This window comes from Pteropus alecto, unplaced genomic scaffold (genome assembly GCF_000325575.1).
Source record: "Pteropus alecto unplaced genomic scaffold, ASM32557v1 scaffold195, whole genome shotgun sequence".
Taxonomy (NCBI): Eukaryota; Metazoa; Chordata; class Mammalia; order Chiroptera; family Pteropodidae; genus Pteropus; species Pteropus alecto.
Genome location: NW_006438073.1, coordinates 6,498,609 through 6,506,742, shown reverse-complemented (window position 1 = coordinate 6,506,742; position 8,134 = coordinate 6,498,609).

The window sequence follows — 8,134 nt, the reverse complement described above, 5'->3', positions numbered from 1 at the left end:
GCTCTGGTTTCCCACGCAAGCGAAGCCATGGTCCAGGTGATGTAACAAAGGCTACTACCTCATATGGAGCCGGAAATGCAGGACCTTCAAGCTGGGTTCGGCAAAGGAAGAGGCACTCAGGTCTAATTGTGAGCGGGCGTTGGATACTAGAGAGCTCCACAGAGTTTTAGAAGAGGGTTAGTCTATGTCTTATAGACTGCAGTAAAGCTGTTGACTGCGGGGATCATGGAAAGCTGTGGGGTGTTCTGAGAGAAAAGGGTGTGCTTCTGCACTGGATTGTCCTGATGCGTGACCTGTGCTGTGGACAGGAAGCCACAGTCAGGGCAATATGGCGAGACAGAATGGTTTCCTATAGGCAAAGGGTCAGACGAGGGTGCATTTTATCTCCCTACTTGTTTAATCTGTACCCAGAACATATCGTATGAAAAACTGGGCTAGACTCAGAGGAAGGAGGAGTAAAAGCTAGTGGAATAAATATCAACTTAAGATATATGGATGACAACAGATTACTGGACGTTACTCACTCATAGTCACCAGGAGTTGGAACCACTTCGATGGCATCTAACATACATTTATAAACCAAAGAAGGTACCAGTGACTTAAAACAGCTTCTGATGAATGTGAAAGAAGAAAGCGCCAAAGTAGGACTGTGTTTGAACACCAAGAAGACAAAAATCATGGCTGCAGAAGCGATACACAGCTTTAACCGAGACAAGGAAGACATGGAAATGGCTAAAGATTTTGCTTACCTTGGTTTGGTCATCAGTTCAAATGGAGACTACAGCCAAGAAATCAAGAGAAGGCCGAGACTTGAAAGGGCATGAATGGAAGAAGTAGGAACGATCACCAAGAGCAGGGACATGTCATTGGAAACCAAGGCCGAGGTTATCCACACCCTCGTCTTCCCAGTTACTCTGCATGGATGTAGAAACTGGACGACGAAGAAGGCCGATAGGAAAGTAATTGATTTGTTGGAATATGGTGTTGGAGGAGAGCTCTATAGACACCCTGGACCACCAGGAAGATGAACACGTGGACCCTGGAGCAAATTAAGCATGAGACATCGCTGGAGGCAGGAAAGACACAACGGAAGCTGTCCTGCTGTGGGCGCATCATGACAAGGCAGGGTTTTCTGGAAAAGACAAGAATGCTGGGAAATGTAGAAGGCAGCGGAAAAATGTTAGCAGGAAAAGCAAGCATGAGACGGAGGGACATCCTAAAAGAAGCCAGAGGCAGGAGTCCGCGGGAGCTGGGCAGGGCTGTCTAGGACGGGACACTGGACGTCACTCACTCATAGTCAGCAGGAGTCGGAGCCGCCTCGGCGGCACGTAACACACATGTCTAAAGCAAGTATCGTCCTCAGGTGTGCAGTTCATAGTCATGAAACAACTTGTAGGATATCATACAATTCAGGAAAGAAACATGAAAGTATTTTGACGTTTTCCTTTTGAAACGTGTGATACCCAGGATATTTTTGCTTAGTTAACATGTCTGGGTATTGAAAGGTGAGTTATTTTCTTTGTCCTTTTGTGTGATAGATAACTTAGCCTGTTGAAAGTTTCAAGGAACACCTCCACAGTTCTCAACATTATTTCAGACCCTTACTGCTATCTGTTTACTACTACAAATATATCTATAACACTGATGTCCTCATGGCTAATAAAAAAAAAAGTTTTTTTGTTTTTTGTTTTTTTCCTAAAGGAGTAATTAGTTAATATGTCTTTCACCTGTAGCAATTTAAAAAAAAATCTCTACCTGGAAATTCCTTCCTTCTTTTTCTCTATCTGCCATCAATGTATCTTTATCTCTGAAATATTTTTAACTCCTCCAGCCTTCCGCCATCTTCTCTGTTCTCAGCATTTGGTATATTGCACATGGTACAAACTCTAATATGACATTTATCACATTGTAATGCATGTTTCTGTTTCAACATCACTAGCACCGTGCCTAGCACATAGCTACTTATTCAGCGACTGTTGAAAGTATGAATGAATGAATTTCAATGTCACTAGAAATTTGGTCTAAATCTTATTCATACTTGCTTTACAGTGTATGGAAATTAAAACTGTAATTTGAGCAAATTAAATTTTCTATATTAAATGCTGAAATATATGTCTCCTTCATGTTTTTATGCCATTAGTACTATTCTGGGTCCTTAACGCACTTCTAACGTACAGCCACTGTGGGATATTTAAAAAACAGAATATTACCAAATTATAAAAACAAACATCCAAATGCAAAAGATGATGTCTATAAATTTTTTAAGTTTATTCTCATAATTGCAGGCTTCTTTAATGGATAAAAATAGGAAAGAAAGCCTTTTAAAACAAAATGAATACACATTCATTCATTTGCTTATTCCAAAAGTCCTCAATAAACTTTTTTATCTGAGTATTTGGTAAGTGATGGATATGCAGAACTGTTTCAGAGGGAGTTGAGCGAAGACAGCTTTACTGAGATATAATTCGAATGCTACGAAATTCGCCCATTTAAAGTATAAAATTCAGTGGTTTTTAGTATGTTCCCAGAGTTGCATGACCATCACCACAATCAATTTTAGAATAGTCCATCACCGTGAAAAGAAACCCTCTACCCCTTAGCAGTAACTCCCATTTCTCCCCAAACGTGCTCCATCCTAGTCAACCACTTAACATATGTTCCGTGTCTCTAGATTTGCCTGTTCTGGACATTTAATGTGAATGGAACATTTGGCGTGCGATGCTGTGTAACTGGCTCCTTTCACTTACGTTTCATTTAAGTTTCATTCATGTCGTAGTACGAATCAGTACTCCATCCCTTTTGAATGACCACAAAATAGTCCATTGCATGGATATACCACACATACGCATACATTCATTTTCTAATTAATCCACCTTTGAGCTTTTGGGATTAATGCTGATATGAGCAGTCACGTATACGTATTTATATGGACATACGTCTTCATTTCTCTTGGGTAAATACCTAGGAGTCAAATTGCTGGATCATGTGGTAACTCTATGTTTAGCTGTTTGAGAAACTGTCAAAGTAGCTGCACCTTTTTACATTCCCACCAGCAAGGCATGAGGTTCCAATTTTTCCACATCTACAGAGATCTTAAGATTTTAACAGATATTTCCATACGGAGTTTCAGAATGTAAGATTATTTTGATGACTGCTAGAAAGCTCTTTTCCAATTTATGTTGGGAAATGCAGTTGATTCTTATTGTTTAGTAATAGCTGCTAACATTCACCGAGTCCTTAAAACACACTATGCATTAATCTAAAAATTCCACATGTAGTTACCGATTTCATCTTGTAAGATAGGTTGTGAATATTTTTACCGTTGAGGATATTAAAGCATAAAAAGGGAAAATGGCACATTAAGAAAGTTGAGAAGACATTTCACCCAGCTGGCCTCACTTGAGAGCCTCTGCATTTGAACTCACTCTACAGTGACACGTGTCGAATGGTGCCTACCACTGGTTTAAGTCTTTGCTGGAAGTTAGAGAATGTATTTACAAGTGGGATAGTATATGTATATCTAAGGGATAAAATTGTAGTGTAAATTTTGATTTATGGGACAGACTTCCTTTTACTATCTAACTGATCATTTTGTTAACCATTGATTATGATTTGCTAAGTCAATAGAAGATACAGAATATTGATTTCTCATACTATATTATTCGTACTGACTGTCATTTAGTGAGTGCTTACTGTGTGCCAGGCACTCTTCCAAGTGTTTCTTGTATTAACTCAACAACGATGTGATGCTATCTTTGGAACATGTTAGCGTAAATATTTTTAATGCAGGAATCGATCATTTATATTAGCTCCCAATGAAAACATTCGCTTCTTCCATTCTTTTACTCAATAAAATAATTTAATTATATTCATTTTCTTCATGTTAAACATTATTGAGATAAATTTACTTTAGTGTCACGTGGAAAATTATGTATAGCAAGAAAATATAGAGAGAGATAAGGGCTATAAGTCATCATTAAAAAACAAAAAGCTGGGGCTAATTAATTGTATTCACAAAGCTTTCAAGCTATCCCATCTCTGGGAGGGAAAGACATAGGTTGAGAACATTTAATATCAGAATAGATTTATATAGTACTAGCTTTTTCTTAAAATGGCGCTTCTGTGTGAGGAGCTGTTTTTCTTAGATATCTTTATGAGCCTCTTTTTGATTGAAGCAACTGAAAAATGCTAAATTGTTGGAAAATTGTCTCTACATAAAAGAGCAAAGAAAAAATTACATGTGAAAAATATATCATCTGTGATTAAGAAAACAAAGACACCAACCCTGAAACCTCAGTACAGTATAATCTCCGGTTTGCTGATTGTGATTTTTGGCCTCCATTTATATTTGAGTCAGTAATCTTCAAACTATTTTGCTCACGTATACCATGAAAACACTTATTTTGGACAATCACATACTTCCTTGCACCTTTTTAAGTCAATATAAAAATTTTTATTTTAGGTTTATACTTGCAGTAGTACCATATTGTTAATATTAAGGTTTAAATAATAAAATAATTACATCATTTTAAAAAATGTTTTCAGTGGAATATTAAAATTGTGATGATTTTCTCCTTACTGTCATTTAAATGATCTACAAAAAAGCTCGTTTTGTAACAGTCCGAAATTTTATATTGTTCCTTCTTCCCTCGCCAATCTTTATCCTGATATAATACAGTCAATCGATTATTCACGGATTCTACATTTGCGAATTCTCCTAAATGCTAACCTTGGTCTGTGCCCCCGATCCACCCCATGGCATTTCCCAGGCCCGTGTAGAATGAGGACATCTGAGTTGCTCTGTGCAGCTTCAGAGCTGAGGTCGGATGAGGCGACGCTCTGCTGTCCTTGCTCAGCTCACACTTTGAACAAGTGTCCTTTGTGAGGGGCGTTTGGTGCCACGTTTTCGTATTTTTGTGCTTTCGGCTGCGACTTTGCTGATTGACGTGCCTCCCGAGCGTGGTGCCAACGTGCTTCCTACTGTTCTTCAGCCCAGAAGGCCGAGACGCGTCCTGTGGGGAAAACGTGTGTGTTGGAGGTTTGTCCAGGTCAGGAGTGAGTTTTCGAGCTGTCAGCCGTGAATTCGATGTTAATGAATCGAGCCTATGCATTAAATTAGGTGTCTTCAAATGGACACGCACGTAAAACAAGGCTGCGTGTTGGTTGCTGATGACGTGTGGCCAGAGACTCGCAGGAATCCCTGTATTTCTCCTGGGTACATCGGCTCAGTGTTCGCCGCCAATTCGGTGTTTGTGGTGACTTTATAGAATGTAACTCCTGAAAGTAACAAAAACGGACTATTTTTTGTTTTAAATTTCTTTATGCCTCACACTGAAATACATCTCTGCAACAAAAACACGGATAAATGTTGAAATTTAGGATATACATTTAAATTCCCTGGTATCATAAGCCCCGGCATTAACAATTTCTACTGGATTGTGATACCATTATGGGTATTTTTTTGGTATAAAATTTTTAAAACAATATAAGTATACATTTGGATGAATAATTTTTGTTGGTGTTTTTGACAAATAATTATTAAGCATAAACATCGCATTAGAAATGCATCCTTAGATGGATCGGGTCATTTTTCTGACGGATAACATGTGCCTGGATGAGCATTGCTTATTGCTAGCATGGGATAAGCACAGCATCATTCTGTTCTGTTCATTTTTACAGGAGTAAGCCCTTGATCGAATAAATAAACATATGGGAATAGGAAGGATTTTGCTATAGCAGCATTACTTCATTCTCTTAAGGCTTCCAAATTACAATATGAGAAAAATTACTTAGTAATTCTTCATTAAGTTCTTTCGGTGCTTTCTCCATTTAGAACCCAATTGCGTCCATCTTTAATTTTGTTTAAAACAGAGAATTTGCAGCTACCCATTTGGAAAAAATAATCGTGTAGAGTCACTTTCAGTTTCTGAGAACTGACCATTAATTTTACCTGCTCTTCTTTCATTTAGAGGCATCTTATTTAATCTGATACATTTTGAAAAGGTTGGGTAAAGTGAAGTATTGTTGATTTCAATACGCCTTTGCCAGTGCAGCATGTATGATTAAATGCTTTTATCTCATTCTGAATATGTTTTTATCGAAGTCTTGGAGCCACATCTGTAACTTATTTAATTTATGGAAAACACCTGCCTTTTGACAGGATTGGCAAAACCAGTCTTTACCAAATTAGTCAGCCAATAAGAATTAATTCGTTAGAGAAAAAAAAAAAAAAGGGCCCTCACCGTCATCTTGTTATAACTTAATACTTATATTGCAGTGGGCGAGCGGCTGTTCATCTGGCCGGATGACTAGGTGGGTGAGTGGATGGAGGGAGGGAGGGAGGGAGGGATAGGAGGTGGGTGGCCAGGGGTAGGAGGTGGACCTTCGCCAGCAGTTAGTTTCCCAAATGAAATAAGGTGTGCACACCTGCAGCATCACAGGTAAAGGCCTTGGCTCTGTACCCCTGGGACTCTCCCCGGGGTTAGTTACATCTAGGCAACATCGTCCGGTTTGTCCGGTCTCAGCCACCCGGCCCCACCCGGTGGCGGTCGCAGCCCGAATCTCGAACGCGGTTCACTGCACTGCGGGCTGACGCAGGAGAGAGGATGCTCGGTCACCTGTGACTCGGCTGTCTGTCCAGCTTTGACACCCTGCGCTCAGCACCGAGCGAGGCCGGGAGGGGTGAGCAGCGTGCCTGTCTTCTGGGCAATGGGGAAGCGTTGATTCTGATGAGAAGGGAGAACGGAGAGGTCTTCGGTGCTACCTCAGCCACAGGTGTGTTCCCAGACACACCAGTTTGTGAATGGGTGTGTGAGGACGGGGACACGGAGGGCCACCTCCTCACACCGGGGTGGCAGAGGCCCACGTCAGCGTCCTTGGTTCCCGTCCCTGCAGCTTTCCTTATAAATCTCAGGCAAGCCCGTTTCCGCCTGTCTATTCATTTCAAAAGCAGAGATAGTAGATGCAGAGTCCCAATTATCTCTCAGAGCCGTGGTGACGTTCAACGGAGATAATGTCCGCGAAAGCACTTTGGAAACAGGGAGGCCCATCCGAGCGCGAGGAACCATTATCAGTGTCCCAGAGTCACTTTAGATCAATTACAGTGAATTACCAAGCACAGGGAAATAGAACTCCATCTGGCATGTCTTTCTTATCGAAAGAAAATGAAAAGGTGGACTTCTTAGTTACCCGAACATTACTATTGTGCAATCGATGTGATAACCACAATGTTTCAGGCCTATATTGAGCCTTAGGAAAAAGCTAATCATTATTGAAACTTACAATGTGCTAGGTACTTTTCTAAATACTTTTTGTATATTCATTTAATTCTCACAACAGTTTTACGAGGCGTGTACTATTTTTATCTCCTGTTCTGTAGAGAACACACTGAGGATCAGAAACGGGGTGGCGGGGTTACAGAGTCGGTGGGGCGCAGGCCTGGGCTTCGAGCCCCAGCAGGTGACTGGTAGAGTCCACGGTCTTAGCCACAGATCCCTAATTCTGTCTTTTCCTACCTCCTGTTCTTCACCTCCCGCGATGTGACTTCTACTGAAAAACTAAAGAAGAAAATGGAAGAATTAGTCAAGGAAAGAGGAGTTGGGATGTGTGGAGAAGGTGAGGGAGGGAGAGAGGACGGCAGCTCCGTGACGTCCCTTGTCATAAGGACACTGACTTATCGCGAGAGCCCCGCCCTCACATCCTTTTCTAAACCTCATTCTCTTCTCAGGACCCCGTCCTCAAATACCATCACACTGGGGGTGAAGGCTTCACAATCTGAATGGGGAGGGGTGCAAAATTCAGTCCATAGCCAATGGTTCTATGCACTCAATTATGAAGAACAAAGCCAAACTCCACATAATCGAATTGCCTTGCGTTTGCTGAGGTCCTTAGCGTTGCTGATGCTCTTTTCCTCTCTGAGGGTCTGAATTCCCATCTGACATAATTTCCCTTCAGTATAGAGACTTTTTTTTTTTTTTTACTATTTCTTTTAGGGGAGTCTGCTTGTGACAGATTCTCTTCGTTTCCTTTTATCTTAAATTTATTTATTTTTTCCTAAAAGATAGTTTCATTGGATATAGAAATCTGTGTCGACAGGGCTTTTGTGCTGTTTTCCGTTTTTTTTTTTTTAATTTGA